The sequence below is a fragment of the Salmo salar genome, chromosome 11 (genome assembly GCF_965601325.2).
Source record: "Salmo salar chromosome 11, fSalSal1, whole genome shotgun sequence".
Classification (NCBI taxonomy): Eukaryota; Metazoa; Chordata; class Actinopteri; order Salmoniformes; family Salmonidae; genus Salmo; species Salmo salar.
Window position 1 is genome coordinate 87,576,807 of NC_138301.1, and position 18,933 is coordinate 87,595,739.

The window sequence follows — 18,933 nt, forward strand, 5'->3', positions numbered from 1 at the left end:
GTGTGTGTGTGTGTGTGTGTGTGTGTGTGTGTGTGTGTGTGTGTGTGTGTGTGTGTCTTTCAAACATCTCCAAGGAGGCATGACATCACAGCAGTGTAGTCTAACTGCTCAGAGATCGCAAACAGAGGAACTGGGGAAAAACGTCCTGTTTCAAAACAGCAGACAGAGATCTTTCCACAAGATGACTGTCCAAAACAACCCTACTCCACTCCCCCTGGTGTGGCCTGGCGGTCTGTCTCTCTCTGGGGGCGTTGCTGGTTGGCCACCCACTAAGACAACGGCAGACTCTGATATGTCAGATGGTCATTTTTTTCCATCATCCTCTTAACCTCAGAGGCGCTGGGCTCCACAGGCCAGTCAATTTAGGGCCGTATAAAATCTGCTTTATTTTTTGCATGATTCCATGTAGTTTTTTTCCAATTTCATTTTCTCCAGGTTTTTTTTCTCCAAGTTTCCGTTTCCCCCTGTTTCTTTAGGTTTTCGCTCTCAAAATAACACTTTTTAAAATAAAAACCCCCACTAAATTGGATGTTGTAAGTCCACAATAATGCTTAAACCACATTAGGAGACCACTTTTGAGGTCTGGGGGGAAAAAAGAATTGCAATTTTTGGGTGTAGTTACCCTTTAATACCAGTGCCCACCTAGCAGAGACTGTTTAGCAGTGTTCATGTGATGGTAGAGTTTGCAAAACAAAAACCGTACATTTTAGAATAAGGCTGTAATGTAACAAAATGTGGAAAAAGTCAAGGGGTCTGAATACTTTCCGAATGCACGTAGTTAACATTTAATTAAGGTTTTTGGGAAAGCCTTTCCATCTACCAGAAGACTTTTAATTAGCATCATGCTTACGGCTACACAAAGTGGTCGATGTGCGCACTGCACATACACAGACGGGGAATTCTCATTGCTCTTCAGAAAGTTGCAGGAAATACGAATCACTCATGCATTCTGTTCATATATTATGATAAACTTAGGCAAATTAATTCCTTTTCAATACATTTACTTGAATCCTTACTAAGATCAATACATTTTTGAATGTCTGGATTCTGTGATTGCGTCCGTGTTCTCCGCATCGCAAGTTTTATAGGGCCATATCAATGTGAGAAGAAGAAGACGCACACACACCCGGACCCCCCCCCCCCCCCCTCCAAGTCTCTTTCTGTAATAGGCTTGAGTATTGAGGCCCAATACCCCCACCGTCACAAAATTCAAACACATATACATATATACACATGAGGAAGGAAAGAGAGTGGAGGAAGAGAAGAGATAAGGAAAGGTATTGAGACCTCTGTGACAGGTGGATCCAACCACTGCCCCTCAGCTGAGAAAACAACATGTCCTTCCCTTTCCTCCTTCTCTTTTGTCTTTTTCCCACACTCCAAAACAGCTGAGACTCCCTCACCTTCAACACAGCACTGTGTTTACACCTCCTCAGTCCCTAGTACATGAAAAGATACAGTATACAGCCACGATATCTGCTAATAGCAGTACTAGACATTCACTACAGGGTCATTCCATGTCATTTCAGCAAGCCATGACACCCACCATCTCAGATAGTCCTGTAATCGTTTCTGTAGTTAGAAACAGATAAGATTAGCATTCTTGCAACATTATTTTGTTGGAATATAATTTGATCATCCATATTGGGCATTTTAATTTATAGGATTCATATAATATTCAGTAAATATAGTACCTAACATCTGATTTGGACAAATCTTTTTTCCAACAATGAGTAAGGCATAAGAAATCCAAATAAATGGTCAATAAAACACCCAAAACAGCACCATCTAGTGGTCAGAAGCTGGTAATATCAGGATGTAGGATGAGATATTAACTTCAATGACTAATTCCTCTGAATAGGGGGAAAAACATCACCAAATTCACTGGAAATACATTATAGAGAAACAATACTCAAAGCCGCAGCTCCATACTACTTGCCAGTTGGGGTGGGAATTGTGTGGGTTGTGGGTGGCTTCTGACCATTCCTTTGACCATTGGATTCTTCATCTCTAACTCATTGTTAGAAAAAAGTTTGGTCAAAATCGGATGGTAGGTACTATATATTGAATATTATATGAATTAAAATTGACAATTTGGATGCAATCAATTAGCTTAATTTCTCAGAGATCAAATTACATTTCAACAAATAATGTTGGAGGAATAATAATCTCATCTGTTTCTAACTACAGAAACAATTTCAGAACAATCTGTGGTGGTGGATGTCGAAATCCTCTTTCTTGTGCTTTTTGAGGTGGAACGACCCCTCACTCAGCCTAGAGGCTAGCTGACATAGGTGCTAATGGAGTTGCTGCCTGCTGAAGTTGATAGTGCTTCAGCTTGTCTTGTCAGTACAATAGCATTTCATTACACGCAGGAATGAAGACAAGAGACCTAAGAGGTGCCAAATGGATGGACTGATGGACAGATGGATGGTTTATTTTTCAGGGGAGGTTTTGACATTCCAGTGGCTTTTCAACGCTGTCGTTATGTAAAGCAGGAATGTCTAGTAGTAAGGTGGTCAGTCAGGTAAGCTTTATGGCTGTGTGTGTGTGTGTGTGTGTGTGTGTGTGTGTGTGTGTGTGTGTGTGTGTGTGTGTGTGTGTGTGTGTGTGTGTGTGTGTGTGTGTGTGTGTGTGTGTGTGTGTGTGTGTCTTTACCATATTACGTATCTTTACCATCTGTATGTAGACTCAGATATGCAGGCGTGGAATGGCCTGCGGTAACCTTTCCTTGGGGACCTCGGGATGATTCACAGTTTAGTCGTAGCCCTGAACTAGGAGGGAACGTGGAATGGTGGAAATTACCAGTTGTGATGTCATAAATAATGGCCACAAGCTGCTTCAACCATAAACAAAATCATGCTTGTTAACAAATTATAGTATTCAAAAACCAAATTGATTGATTGCTTTTTATAAATAATGTTTTGTTGGTACATTTAACTGCCAAAAATAAGACAATTTCCTTAGTAGATGATGTCAGAGGTTACAATGTGGGAGAAGTTAGAGCTCAGGGATGATAGACGACTTTCCCAGTAGTAATTACCAGTTGGAGGGGCCGTTCAACTGGATTTTTCTTACCACCTTGCCACATGGTTATGAATGCGACAAAAGGCTTGATGATTAGTTGAATCAGATGCTGGCTCTGGAATAGATCAAAAACATGGAAGGGGAGAGGTTTGAGAACCACTGCTGTACTGTACTGTATAGGCTGCCTCTATAAGTGTTGGAGAGATCACAACTGGTCCGGACCACAGTGTTGTGACAGTGTAACAGGAATAGTCTCTGAGCAGAGTGGCCTGTCGTTAGTAGGATTTTTCCCAGACTGGAAACTCTATAGACTCATCAGGAATCTCAGTGAGGTGTCTTTCCATCTTCTTTCCATTTGTCTGTCCATCAGTTTCCACTGGGATTTTATGAGGGGACTCTGGATAACCTCTTCTACGCTGGCTGGAGGCTGGGGTGATTTAGAACGCGTATACACACACACACTGATCTAAAACACACATGTACGTGTATTACCTGCTTGGAGTCATATTATGTGAAGCGCGTCCGGAGATCTGGCTCCTAAGTCAAGACAAAATGGACTCAAGTGCATTCCATCTCAATAGTATATATGGGGTCTCTCCTCATCTTCTCCTTCATCCCAATAGTCTGATAGTCATTCACTATATTGCTGTCACAATAGCTGTTTTTTTATCTGCACCTTGATTCCAGGGAGCAAAGTCAGGAAACTAAATTGATCTGGTCAGTCTGTTGTCAACAAACCTGTTTTCTCTTTTTTTCTTTCTCTTCTTTAAGAGCTCATCCCTCTCTCCTACTCTGTTTAGATCTATGGTATGCTGTTGATTGATCTGTGTCAAGGAAGACAAACGACCCACCGTCTGTGGCTTAGTGTGTGTGTGTGTGTGTGTGTGTGGGTGCGCGTGTACAGTGAGTCTGTGCTCTGAGCTCCATGCTAGCGCAGAGGGGATGCAGTGCAGTGTGTGTGTGTGTGTGTGTGTGTGTGTGTGTGTGCAGTCTCCTCTGATCCTTCCAGTCTTTGATGTGAAGGCCTGCTCAGTGTCGGAGACCCACAATCTGCCAAGAGGAATCACCCTGAGAGCACCGAGTGGCCCGGCCATACACACTCCATCGGTAAAATGATACACCGTGTCAGACGTGTGTGTGTGTGTGTCTGGCTGTCTGTCAGTGTCAGGCTCAGCTCACCCCAAGCAAATTACACAAGTGGCAGCTACACAAAGCTATAAGGGTTGTCGGTACAGCAACATTTGATGGGCATTTTAATGGCAGCAAGGACAGCATTAAAACCAGATCAGCATTGGTGTGGTACTATAGACTGAGACCACACTGTATGGCCTTAAACAGACCATTAACCTCTCTCTAACACACACACCCAGGGTCACAGAGCAGTCTTGATATTGGGCTGAAGATGAAAGCAGATGGATTATAGTAGCAGACGTTGGGAAGTGTTCTGCAGCTCTGCTCTCTCAAGTGGATCCATGCATGGTTTCTCTAACCCTTCTCCACTCCTTTCACAAAGAACCACATGGATCTGTTTTTTCATGCGATCGGTTTAAATGTTTTAGGTGGATTAGAAGAACCGCTGGCCTGACATCATCCTCATGAAGGATGCGCCTCTAAAACTGGCCAATAGGAAAAGCTTTTGCTCTGATATCCACCCGTTGGAACATCAGGCTGGCTGAAAAGGGGCTCGCCGAACACCAGCACACAACTTAGTCAGTCCATCCTTCAGTCCGGCCACCTGTCGGTCCGTCTGTCATTCCGTCCGTCCGTCCGTCTGTCCGTCCGAGTTATGTTACTGGAGGTCATTAGGTGATGTCACAGGGCTGGGAGTGTCAAAGGCCATATATGGCCATATATTGCTTATTAGCGGCAGCAGCCTGGCTAGCAGTCTGCGCATGTGTGTGTGAGAGAAGGAGCAGACAGGACACACACCCCAGAAGGAGGCCCTGTGCGGCTAGCTGCAGAGTTTGTTGTTTGAACCCAGATTCTGGGCTGAGGTATGGTCGCCATGTGGACTAGAGGTCTTCACGGGTCCAAAAAGTTGAACCCGTTCCGAAATCGATCCATGGGTTTAGCACCCGACCCGCAATATGCATAAATGACTTATTTATAAATAGAGACCCGTTCCGAATGGACCCGATGACAGTCAGACCCGTTCCCAAAAAGGACCGTGGAAAACAGACCCGTTCAGATCCGAGAGAGAAAGAAACCTCCAACTGGGCTCAAGCGATATTGGCCAAATGATCCACACTTACGTGTCTTTAAAAAGTGCCAAATAACAAATGACAAAAAAAACGATTTGTTGTGTTTCAATGTGTAGCATATTCAAAATTCTATCGATTTTTACTTTCTTACAGCAACAATTGTCCACCTCGCGGTTTAGCTGTTGGAGATTTGAGCGCGAAATGTATCAGGGCATTGCCTGCATACGGGCCCAGGCATCTGCTGTATGATATGAATATATACAAAAACACATATTATATACAAAAATATATACAAAACACATATTAAGGGAGACAAGCTTAGGCCTGGAGAGACTGAGAGAAAGATATGCTGGCGCCATGTTCCCATCATCGACATGGATTTCTATATACTTGTCAGATGGGCTACTACTGCTGTACAGATATAGGCATGTACACTACATGACCAGAAGTATGTGGACGCCTGTTCGTCGAACATCTCATTCCAAAATCATTATGGATCAGTAAAATCAGTATGGAGTTGGTCCCCCCCTTTGCTGCTATAACAGCCTCCACTCTTCTGGGAAGGCTTTCTACTAGATGTTGGAACATTGCTGCGGGGACTTGATTCCATTCAGCCACAAGAGCATTAGTGAGGTCGGGCACCGATGTTGGTGAAGCATGATTCATCACTCCAGAGAACGTGTTTCCACTACTTCAGGGTCCAATGGCAGAAAGCTTTACATCACTCCAGCCGATGCTTAGCATTACGCATGGTGATCTTAGGCTTGTGTGAGGCTGCTCGGCCATGGAAACCCATTTCATGAAGCTCCCGACGAACAGTCATTATGCTGACGTTGCTTCCAGAGACATATTGGAACTCGGTAGTGAGTGTTGCATCCAAGCACAGACCATTTTTTCGCACTTCAGCACTTGGCAGTTCCGTTCTGTGAGCTTGTGTGTCCTACCACTTCGCGGCTGAGCCGTTGTTGCTCCTAGACGTTTCCACTTAACAATAACAGCACTTACAGTTGACCGGGGCAGCTCTAGCAGAAATTTGATGAACTGACTTGTTGGAAAGGTGGTATCCAATGACAGTGGCATGTTGAATGTCACTGATTTCTTCAGTATGGGCCATTCTAATTCCAATGTTTGGCTATGGAGATTGCATGGCTGTGTGCTCAATTTTACACACCTGTCAGCACCGGGTGTGGCTGAAATCAATGAATCCACTCATTTGAAGGGTTGTCCAGATACAATATGTCCAGATACATGGCCAAAGGTTCGATTAAAGGAGTAACTCTGGTCGGCGTAAAAACATTCTTCCTCACCTCAGTTGTCGGTGTCAGTTGGAGCACCCTGAGGCGCTCAGCCTTCATAGGCCTGCTGTATCAAAGCCTAATAATAACCATACCACATCAAACCTTCACAAAAGTTGTTTAACTTTATTAGGGTAATATCAAAAGTAAAATAAATAAATGAAAGGTAGAAAATTGCATCAAACCTGAATAGCGAGTTGCACCACAGTCCATTTGGCCTAGGCAACGTTCTTCTCATCTCTGTCCACTACAATATTAAAACTTATTCCCGAGGACATTCCCCTTGTCGGCTACTTTTCACTATACACTTTCTCCTCTAACTTTACTCTCTCTCTCTCTCTCTCTCTCTCTCTCTCTCTCTCTCTCTCTCTGACCTCAGCAGCAGGCGCACGTGTGGTGAGCAACTGGAACCAGTTTCAGCTGGATTTAAGCTATACGTTTTATTGAGTTGCAATTGGCAGACACAGATAACAAGCTTGCACAGTTCTCATCACACAAACAGTAAATTAACAGAAGACAGGTCCAATCCGGTCCAGTCGGTAAGTACATTTTAATTGCACATAACCGAGTCCCTTGGCAATTGTATCAGACCCGACCCAGATCCGAGACAAAAGTCAGAATTTAGGACCCGGATCCGCTCAGGTCCCAGGTTGGATCTCGGAATTTAGGGCCTGTTGGACCTGTGAGGACCTTTAATGTGGACCCTCTCAGGGTTGTGGCTCCGGCGTCTGACCAATCAGTGCTGGCTGTGAGTCCAGGGGGAGGGGTTACTGACTGGCGTCTCAAGTGATAGTGAGTGGTTAGGTGTGTGTGTGGGGGCCAGTGGTTAGGTGTGTGTGGGGGCCAGTGGTTAGGTGTGTGTGTGGGGGCCAGTGGTTAGGTGTTTGTGGGGACCAGTGGTTAGGTGTGTGGGGGCCAGTGGTTAGGTGTTTGTGGGGACCAGTGGTTAGGTGTGTGTGGGGGCCAGTGGTTAGGTGTGTGTGGGGGCCAGTGGTTAGGTGTGTGTGGGGGCCAGTGGTTAGGTGTGTGTGGGGGCCAGTGGTTAGGTGTGTGTGGGGGCCAGTGGTTAGGTGTTTGTGGGGACCAGTGGTTAGGTGTGTGTGGGGACCAGTTGTTAGGTGTGTGGGGACCAGTGGTTAGGTGTGTGTGGGGACCAGTTGTTAGGTGAGTGTGGGGGCCAGTGGTTAGGTGTGTGTGGGGGCCAGTGGTTAGGTGTGTGTGGGGACCAGTGGTTAGGTGTGTGTGGGGACCAGTGGTTAGGTGTGTGTGTGTGGGGGCCAGTGGTTAGGTGTGTGTGGGGACCAGTGGTTAGGTGTGTGTGGGGGCCAGTGGTTAGGTGTGTGTGGGGACCAGTGGTTAGGTGTGTGTGGGGGCCAGTGGTTAGGTGTGTGTGGGGGCCAGTGGTTAGGTGTGTGTGGGGGCCAGTGGTTAGGTGTGTGTGGGGGCCAGTGGTTAGGTGTGTGTGGGGGCCAGTGGTTAGGTGTGTGTGTGGGGGCCAGTGGTTAGGTGTGTGTGGGGGCCAGTGGTTAGGTGTGTGTGTGGGGGCCAGTGGTTAGGTGTTTGTGGGGACCAGTGGTTAGGTGTGTGGGGGCCAGTGGTTAGGTGTTTGTGGGGACCAGTGGTTAGGTGTGTGTGGGGGCCAGTGGTTAGGTGTGTGTGGGGGCCAGTGGTTAGGTGTGTGTGGGGGCCAGTGGTTAGGTGTGTGTGGGGGCCAGTGGTTAGGTGTGTGTGGGGGCCAGTGGTTAGGTGTTTGTGGGGACCAGTGGTTAGGTGTGTGTGGGGGCCAGTGGTTAGGTGTGTGTGGGGGCCAGTGGTTAGGCGTGTGTGGGGGCCAGTGGTTAGGTGTGTGTGGGGACCAGTGGTTAGGTGTGTGGGGGCCAGTGGTTAGGTGTGTGTGGGGGCCAGTGGTTAGGTGTGTGTGGGGGCCAGTGGTTAGGTGTGTGTGGGGGCCAGTGGTTAGGTGTGTGTGGGGGCCAGTGGTTAGGTGTGTGTGGGGGCCAGTGGTTAGGTGTGTGTGGGGGCCAGTGGTTAGGTGTGTGTGGGGGCCAGTGGTTAGGTGTGTGTGGGGGCCAGTGGTTAGGTGTGTGTGGGGGCCAGTGGTTAGGTGTGTGTGGGGGCCAGTGGTTAGGTGTGTGTGGGGGCCAGTGGTTAGGTGTGTGTGGGGGCCAGTGGTTAGGTGTGTGTGGGGGCCAGTGGTTAGGTGTGTGTGGGGGCCAGTGGTTAGGTGTGTGTGGGGGCCAGTGGTTAGGTGTGTGTGGGGGCCAGTGGTTAGGTGTGTGTGGGGGCCAGTGGTTAGGTGTGTGTGGGGGCCAGTGGTTAGGTGTGTGGGGGCCAGTGGTTAGGTGTGTGTGGGGGCCAGTGGTTAGGTGTGTGTGGGGGCCAGTGGTTAGGTGTGTGTGGGGGCCAGTGGTTAGGTGTGTGTGGGGGCCAGTGGTTAGGTGTGTGTGGGGGCCAGTGGTTAGGTGTGTGTGGGGGCCAGTGGTTAGGTGTGTGTGGGGGCCAGTGGTTAGGTGTGTGTGGGGGCCAGTGGTAGAACCACCAGGACACATCTACAGCAGAGCCTCACTGAAGGAGGAGAATATGGCAAACAGATTGAATCATTTTGTTTTTATAATCTTCTATTTGGTTTTGTGTCAGTTGTTCCATCATGAGAGTATATACGAACATTACTTGTTGTAATGTTTAGCTTAGCTTAGCCAATGAGAGCGCTCCACACTCACCTCTACCTCGTAGTGTTTAGAAGACAGTTTCAAGTGTTATTTTTCCTGATTGGCAATGCTTCCCAAGTCTAACAAAGGGGGTGACTAACGCTATAGGATGTAAATATTATGTTCCTCTTCTGAATCGTAATGTAACTGTAGTGTTGAGCAGGTTACACAGTAGCCCTGGTAAAGGTTGGCATTCTCACAATGGAAATGTTGAGCACTACAGACATTTGTCACAAAACACTGACACTACTACCATTGTTAAGTCATATACTTTATTACCAGAAGACTAGGTTGTGTGTGTGGGGGGTGTATGTGCAAGTGTGTATGTGCATACATCTGTGTGTGTCCCCTGATCTTGTGTTTACGCCAGAGGTGAAGAGGGTCTCTTCCTCATCCTGACTCACACTGATGACTCCAAGTTGTTTTTCAGTAGGTCTATAATAGGCCATGGGAATGTTATACTATTGTAATGGTTGATGTGTTTGAAGAGGCAACACGTGTTTCAGAAGTCGCTTCGCAGTACAAGAGCAGCTGAAAGTGGTTTTCAGGACAGGAGTGGAGAGTGAAGACCTTGTCATGTTGCAAAAAGCATAAACTAGCCAAAGTTGCAATGCTGTGGCCCAAGAAGAACGGATAGTTACAAGCCTAACCCCAAATCATAACCTTAACCATTAGGTGGATCTGAAGAAATCTGACCCTGGACCAGGATTTAGGGGATGTCTAGAAACACACATACTGTTGTTCCCCTGCCTGCCCTGAGTGGATGGACGGATGACGTTATTTGGGTCTTCCTGATGAAAACCTGATGTGTGGATCTAACTGTATAGTCATTCCATCAATAGCATCAGAATGTGTATGTGTGAGTGTTTGACCTACAGTTATCCCCAGGGAGTGGGAGACAGAATAGGAAGGGAGAGAGAAACAGGGAGGGAGGGAGAGAGACGCGATTGAGAGACCACCATGCACCATCCACCACCCAGAATGAACCACTTCGTCGTCCGGGAGACGCTTACCGTAGCCGTGGCATTACCATAGATATGCAGATCGTTTCCTGTCAATGGTAGTGTGCTGAGGGACTCCCTGCTGTTGAGACTGTGTCACACTGTGACTCAGGGAGATATTGTGTCCTCTGTAGTGCAGATGAAGTGTAGCGGGGGTGGTATTGTGTACACACACACAGACACACCCTAGGGTTTGTAAGTCTAGGGTCACAGGTTCAGTGCAGCTGGCAGGGGGTCTAATTAGGTATCTGTGTGTGTGTGTGTGTGTGTGTGTGTGTGTGTGTGTGTGTGTGTGTGTGTGTGTGTGTGTGTGTGTGTGTGTGCTGAGCGATTAACCGAAACGTCAGTTATTTCCCCTTTTTTAACTAATTGACCAAAGTCTGTTCAATTATTTAAATTGTAATTTCGTTCCGTTTTTTTTCTGTGAGCTCAATGAGCAGTTTCTCTAGAGATAAGTCAGATCCAGCCCGAAATGTGCGATGTAGTAGGGAGTTGTAGTTTCCAACTGGCCAATATTCTACATAGTTTAGCACAGAAAATGTGGCAATTAACTACAATGACCATAATCCATTGCGTGCCTATCTGTCCGGTCTATGTGTTTCTTTTATGCCTGCTACATCAGGTTAGTGTGGGGCAGACACGGAGAGGGAGAGAAGAAAGCGGGATAGAGAGCAGTTGTTTCGCATTCAACCCAAAACAGAACCAACCTCAAAAAGCACTAATCGTTCAGCACTAGTGTGTGTGTGTGTGCGCGCGTGTGTGTAATAATATGATCCCAACATAATCGTAGCCTACCTCTGTCTTCTGAAAGAGGGTAATAGACATCATAAACATCAGTCACTGCCATGCGTCACACAGCTGGGAAAGTTCTGCTCATGATAGCTAACGACTTGAAGCAGTGCCTGTCTGGTCTATCTGACCTGTCTCTAAGGGGAATATCGAAGTAGGCTTTTTCCTAACATTACCTTCCTACACACACTATACACTGCCTTATGATACACTAGTAGATATGTTGACTGTAAGCATATATTACAGTTTTATCTTAGTTACAGATGCTCCGCTTGACCAGACTTTGAAATTTTGACTGTTCCAGTACTCGCATGTTCTTCATTTCGAGTACTTGAGTACTCGAATACAAAATAAAATACCAGTTGTGTTTTGTGTTAGGTAATCGAAGTTTATCATTTTGAAAGACTAATTGATCATTAGAAACCCCTTTTGCAATTATGTTAGCACATCTGAAAACTGTTGTTCTGATTAAAGAAGAAATTAAACTGGCCTTCTTTAGACTAGTTGAGTATCTGGAGCATCAGCATTTGTGGGTTCGATTACAGGCTCAAAATGGCCAGAAACTTTCTTCTGAAACTCGTCAGTCTATTCTTGTTCTGAGAAATGAAGGCTTTTTTTAAATGATAAACTTGGATTAGCTAACACAACGTGCCATTGGAACACAGGAGTGATGGTTGCTGATAATGGGCCTCTGTACGCCTATGTAGATATTCCATCAAAAGTCCAGCTACAATAGTCATTTACAACATTACCAATGTCTACACTGTATTTCTGATCAATTTGATGTTATTTTAATGGGCAAAATGTGATTTTCTTTAAAAAAACAAGGACATTTCTAAGTGACCCCAAATTGTTGAACGGTAGTGTGTATTCAGCCACTAAAAAAGTGCAATTTAAGATTGGTTTATTGAAATCGGAATATCAACTGGTGATATTATATCATGGAACACAATCTTCAAAAGGCAATAACCTCAGCAGTGGCACTCGTCCAAAAAGTTATACTTTGAATCATCTGTCCATAGAACATTCTTCCATGAGTCTTGATGATCATCAAGTGTCATCAATACTCCAGTGTTTAATTGCTAAATTGTAATTATTTCGCCACTATGGCCTATTTATTGCCTTACCTCCCTTATCTTACCTCATTTGCACACACTGTACATAGACTTTTCTATTGCGTTATTGACTGTATGTTTGTTTATTCCATGTGTAACTCTGTGTTGTTGTTTGTGTCGCACTGCTTTGCTCTATCTTGGCCAGGTTGCGGTTGTAAATGAGAACTTGTTCTCAACTGGCTTACCTGGTTAAATAAAGGTGAAAAATATATATATTTTTTAATCATCCAGGTGCTTTTTGGCAAACTTGAGTCATCTTTTTGGATGACATGGGTCACGTTATGCCCGGCGAAAACTGAACACTTTGTTGTTGCCTCAGGACCTGAATGACTTGCCTTAACCCTTTGACGCCTACCAACACACAGGTAGGATCATGCTACAGTGGTCCCTGCAGCGTACGCTCAAACCGGTGTGATTAGAATGCTTATTTAGAACACCCAGTTGCGATTGACGTAACAGTCAGCATTGGAGCTGGCAACACATTTTTTCACAGAAACATTTTGCACAAACAGTCCTTACAACGTTATGTCCTGAATGTGACTATTTTTGGGGGGGGAGGGATGCAATGTTCAGACATTCACAGAAGTCAGCATACACAATCATCCAAACTGTAAAATGTAGGCTACATTAGTCCTAGCGCTAACTGAGGAAAAATTGACCTAACACAAGCCGTCATATTTAGCTAACATTTGCTTGACAGAAATCAGAATATGAATTAACTAATAGAAATGACTATTGACAATTCATCACATCGCGGGTGAGCTCACCATTGATCAATATAATTGAGTAAAACACTTTCGAAAAATCGAAATAAATCAGACGATGGGTAGTTTGTGCGCGCCGCCATATTTGTTTTTTAGAGGTCAACTAAAGATAAGAAGAGGAGGCAAGATGAGTTTGGTCAGTTTGCAGTATGCATGTTGAAGGGGATGTGTCGTCTACCATCATTCACTTCCCTTCATTCACTTCCGTAAGTTAACTCGAAAGAGGAGCAAACCGTCCCTCACCTCATTTGTTTTTAATATCTTTGGTCTGACAGACATTTACGTGACAACCAGAATGCATTGTATAATGTCAACAAACATGGTTCCACACATAGCTGGCAAATAGCTTAGCATTAGCTCATTATAATCAGTAAAACCTTCAAAAAAGTATTTTATACACGTCATATGTGTCTATTACAATCTATGCAAGAATCGGAATGTATGATTTGTCACCAGTAATTGAAAACGTAAATAAAACAGTAAATACATTATGCTCCATACCTACATACTTTATGCTACAGTAGAAACGACAACACGATATACAGACAAGGCATTTACTTTGATAGGAAAGCACACATATCCAAAGTTATTTGTAAAGAAAACAACAATGAAGGCCATGCAAGCGCCAGCCAGAAAATGTGCCAGGGGGAAAAAGCTTGTGCTAGACTGCGCAAATGTATACATACTTGATCTGAGGAAACACAGGTGGAGGTGGTTGGGCTTTCATCGAAGAGATAAGTTTGTCCGGTTCAGTAAAGCCTCAAACATTCATTGCATTCGGAAAGTATTCAGACCCCTTCCCTTTTTCCACACTTGGAGTTTGCCAAAAGGCACCTAAAGGACTCTCAGACTATGAGAAACAAATTTCTCTGGTCTGATGAAACCAAGATTGAACTCTTTGGCCTGAATACCAAGCATCACGTCTGGAGGAAACCAGGCACTGCTCATCACCTGGCCAATACCATCCCTATGGTGAAGCATGGTGGTGGCAGCATCATGCTGTGGGGATGTTTTTCAGCCGCAGGGACTGGGAAACTAGTCAGGATCGAGGGAAAGATGAACGGAGCAAAGTACAGAGAGGTCCTTGATGAAAACCTGCTCCAGAGCACTCAGGACCTCAGACTGGGGCCAAGGTTCACCTTCCAATAGTACAACAACCCTAAGCACACAGCCAAGACAACGCAGGAGTGGCTTCGGGACAAGTCTCTGAATGTCCTTGAGTAGCCCAGCCAGAGCCCGGACTTGAACCCGATTGAGCATTGCTGGAGAGACCTGAAAATAGCTGTGCAGCAATGCTCCCCATCCAACCTGACAGAGCTTAAGAGGATCTGCAGAGAAGAATGCGAGAAACTCCCCAAATACAGGTGTGCCAAGCTTGTAGCGTCATACCCAAGAAGACTCGAGGCTGTAATCGCTGCCAAAGGTGCTTCAACAAAGTACTGCGTAAAATGTCTGAATACTTATGTAAATGTCATATTTAATTGTATGAATTTTTTTATAAATTTGCAAAAATGTCTAAAAACGTGTTTTTGATTTGTTATTATGGGGTATTGTGTGTAGATTGATTATGTGAAAAAACTATGTAATCCATTTCAGAATAAGGCTGTAACGTAACAAAATGTGGAAAAAGTAAAGGGGTCTGAATACTTTCCGAATGCACTGAAAATTGTCCGCAACAGTAAAATGGCCTACTTCTATGTGAATTAATGAGGAGGCGGAACACACCTCAATTCAAACTGTTGTTAGAAAATAAAACTTGTTTGAAAATGATTTCAAATCCACAAGTTGATATTAGCCTATAGATAATTAGCAGACAGCATGTGTCTTGGTTTGAGGGCAGCGCAGGTTAACTGTCCTGTTGGGTAAAAATCACATTTCGGAACAGTGAGTTCATTCTGACATCCTGCTCATATAACAACTCACACTGGGGTGACCATTAGAGATATTTTGAACACGTGGAAAGGTCAATAGAAGGAAGCATGAATTCTGCTCTGTATCAAAGAGTTCTACAAGAGAGAGTCAGGCCATCTGCCCGTGAGCTGAAGCCGAAGTGCAGCTGGGTCATGCAGCAAAACATTGATCCAAAACACACAAAACAAATCTACATGAAAATGGTTAAAAAGCAACACATTTGAAGTTTTGGATTGGCTAGTCAAAGTCCAGGCCTAATCCCAATTGAGATGTTGTGGCAGGTCTTGAAACCAGCAGTTCATGCGTGAAAACCCACAAATGTCGCTGAGTTACAGCAGTTCTGCATGAAAGAGTGGGCCAAAATTCCTCCACAGCGACGTGAGAGACTGAACAACAAATACAGGAAGCATTTGGTTGGAGTCATTGCAGCTAAAGACGGCACAACCAGTTATTGAGTGTAAGGTGGGCAATTACTTTTTACACAGGCACTTTGGGTGTTCCATAACTTTGTTTATGAAATAAATGAAATTAGTATGTAATTGTTGTGTTATTTCTTCACTCAGGTTATCTTTATCTAATATTAGGTTTTGGTTGAAGATTTGGTAACCTTCAGTATTAAAAATATGCAAAAGTAGAGAGAACTGGAAAGGGGGCAAATAATTGTCCACGGCAATGTATTTCCCTACTTCAAAATCCATTTAGAATTTGTGATAAAACTTGTCATTTGGCATAGAATGTAGCTCGTGTATCCCTTCAGTTCGATAGATTCTATAGGCATTTATTTCTGTAGGCCTAACGGGAGCTTGTGTGCGTGCTCAAGCAGCGTTTGTAGAGGGAGCGGTCGGAACTTAGGGAGGAGAACTGTGTGACGCTTGGCTTGGTTTCGTTTCTGTTGTGACCCGCAAATGCACATGTACAAATGGAACACTAGAATCAAACCAAATTAACGTTGTCTTAATTTTTTACTCATTTAATCGGGACACATTTTCAATTGCCAGTTCGGGCAGCCACAAAGCACATTCCATCAAATAGTTTGACAGTATTTGAAAAATATTTCATCTCTGGTTAAAGATCGAGTTTTGACATAGAGTAATTGACTACTCATGCCCATCCCTAGACCAGACATGCCCAGACTTGTCCTCTTCTCCTCTCATCACTTTTCTGTCTGTTTCTGTTTCTCTCTGACCCTCTGTCCATCTGTCTCTGTCTCTCTGTCTCTGTTTCTCTCTCTCTGTCTCTCTGTCTCTGTTTCTCTGTTTCTCTCTCTCTGTCCCTCTGTCTCTGTCTCTGTCTCTGTTTCTCTCTCTCTGTCTCTCTGTCTCTGTTTCTCTGTTTCTGTTTCTCTGTTTCTCTCTCTCTGTCCCTCTGTCTCTGTCTCTCTGTCTCTGTTTCTCTGTCTCTGTTTCTCTCTCTCTGTCTCTCTGTCTCTGTCTCTGTTTCTCTCTCTCTGTCTCTCTGTCTCTGTTTCTCTGTTTCTCTCTCTCTGTCCCTCTGTCTCTCTGTCTGTCTCTCTGTTTCTCTCTCTGTCGTTGTCTCTCTGTTTCTCTCTCTGTCCCTCTGTCTCTCTGTCTCTGTTTCTCTCTCTCTGTCTCTCTGTCTGTCTCTCTGTTTCTCTCTCTGTTGTTGTCTCTCCATTTCTCTCTCTGTCCCTCTGTCTCCCTGTCTCTGTCAATTCAATGCTCTATCTGTCTCTTCTATCTATCCCCTCCAACAAACACACAAACACACACACACTGCAATCAGGCACCCCTGCTGGTTGGAGTCAAAGGCCAAGTGGCCTAAGCTTCAAAGCAGGTCAATTGATTCTGCTCTGTGTACCTACCTCCAGCTGCTTCAGATCCTTTCTGCTTTTTAAGTGTTTTTAAACAACATCCATGTGTGTGTGTGTGTGTGTGTGTGTGTGTGTGTGTGTGTGTGTGTGTGTGTGTGTGTGTGTGTGTGCGCCAATGAGGAATTAGTCTTTGCAACTGGCCGGCAAACGTTTGACCTCTGTCTCAGTGCATGACTGAGCCAGAATCCTTCCTCTTGGTGCTGTTTGAACTGGAGTCTGTGGAACATCACAGGTGTCAGAACATCTATGGATTTTTGTTTCAAGAGACTGACTCAACTAGGAACTAGAACGACCTGGCGTGTGTGTGTGTGTGTGTGTGTGTGTTGAAAAGTAGAAAGAGTTACTGGAAAGGTTGTTTTGCGTCAAGACAGTGACTAATCCTGTCCGGGTTGAGGTCGTTGGGACTGTTTGCGTGTGTTTAGTTAATAAGCACATTTGTGATTTAATAAAAGTCATTCTAATCCTACGCCTGTTCTTATGACCTCACCAGACTTGGAAACGCACCACGCGACACACAGTCGCTAGCCACCCACAGATCTGGGTCATTCTGTCTCTTTAGTGGAAGAAGAGAGGAGAATGAAACTGAGGGAGGAAAGCCAGGGGGCTGTTGATATTTCAACAGGATTACAGAGTTCAAAATGTCAGTATGCTGTCATTGTATTATCTCCCTAGCTCACGCATAATGAATTAAACACACACACTAATCCCCCTAAAGGGAGTGTGACCTCATAGCAGAGCAGACTAACCCTCTCCATTTGGGCCGTGTGACCGAAACGAACAGGAGGTTCAGAGCGTAGGCAGCACACGCGTCACCACTAGGGCTGTGGCGGTCATGAAGTTTCATCAGCCGGTGATTGTCAAGCAAATAACTGTCGGTCTCAGGGTAATTGACCGTTAATTAACATAAACCCATTTAGCATCTCTTGGCATTTCCTGGCTTCCACACATAGCCTACTAGTTATTTGGCCACTTTGCTTGTGATACAAACCTTATCAAAACATATAGGCCTCTGTGCTAGGCTACATGAGGGGTGATACAAACCTTATTAAAACATATAGGCCTCTGTGCTAGGCTACATGAGGGGTGATACAGACCTTATTAAAACATATAGGCCTATGTGCTAGGCTACATGAGGGGTGATACAAACCTTATTAAAACATATAGGCCTATGTGCTAGGCTACATGAGGTGAGCGACTATTCGAAAAAAATGTAAAATACTTTGTTTCTTTTTTAGGTGTCACTTTTTTATTTACCTTTTTATTTAACTAGGCAAGTCAGTTAAGAACAAATTCTTATTTTCAATGGAATTCACAAGTGATAATATATATATGGAATTCATAAGTGATAATATATATATATATAAGTGATAGGCTAATATTGTCACCCATCAAACTATTCTTGATTTAATATTGTCTTTACATATACTAAATAATATATGTGTGAAATTTCTTAGGATTTAGAATGGACTATTATCATAAACCTGTCATCTATGCACTTAAATAGCAAATGGAGGACGCTTTTCCCATGATTCATGTTCATACCAGCCAGGTAGGCAATACTCCTGTTGTGAAGATAAGCAATGTGCTCAATATTTGCTTAAGTTGAGAAATAAATGTAGCGGGTCTATTATGTACCACAGGAGAACCAGGAAATGAAGAGCGACACCACGGCTGTCTTTTAGGCTTTTATGTAGATCTGCAATAGTATTGTGAAAAGACAGGACAGGAACACATCAGTCTCCAATGCACCATCTGACAAGCTGTTCTACACAGGAGCATGAAGAAAGGTAAAACACATATCCTGTCTCACATCCCCAATACATCGCTAGGTGCTTTCAGTGTTGACAGTACCAAAATACAACAACTCATGTACAAAAACACTGCAACACAAACAAGTTACAACGTGAAATCGCCTCTATCCCATTCAGACCTTAGAGGAGCAAACTACATCTCCCATAATGCAACGCCAGCACCAGTCGGCAGCTCAGCTAACCTTCTGCATCACAGAAAGGCATGCCAGCTAGCAACACTTTTAGCACTCTGTAAACTATATTAATAACAACAATAAAACTCTGAAAGTTACATGTTTTAATAGTCTCACACTCCCTTATAACAATATCTACAGCATTAACCTTGGGATGTTTTATTTATTTCACGTTATGGACTTCTACAAAGGAGTAATCTGCAACACATACCTTTCTCTCTCAGTGTTTTCTCGGACTGAGGAGAACGGGAGCTACGGGTAGTACCAGGGTGTTAGTAGGTGACACAAGCACCCAGATCAAATAAAA

At 44.4% G+C, this 18,933-nt stretch overlaps 1 protein-coding gene across 6 annotated transcripts in view; it reads left to right on the forward strand.

Moving 5' to 3' along the window:
* Positions 1-18,933, forward strand: part of lhfpl2a (LHFPL tetraspan subfamily member 2a) — a 67,271-nt gene that overhangs the window by 28,517 nt on the left and 19,821 nt on the right. For 3 of the 6 annotated variants that reach the window (XM_082958127.1, XM_045689907.2, XM_045689909.2), the window contains one exon: positions 6,906-7,062. The exons of the other annotated variants lie outside the window; for them this stretch is intronic. The gene's annotated coding sequence lies outside the window, so the exon portion shown is untranslated. The remainder of the gene's footprint in view (positions 1-6,905; positions 7,063-18,933) is intronic. 6 annotated transcript variants of the gene reach the window in all.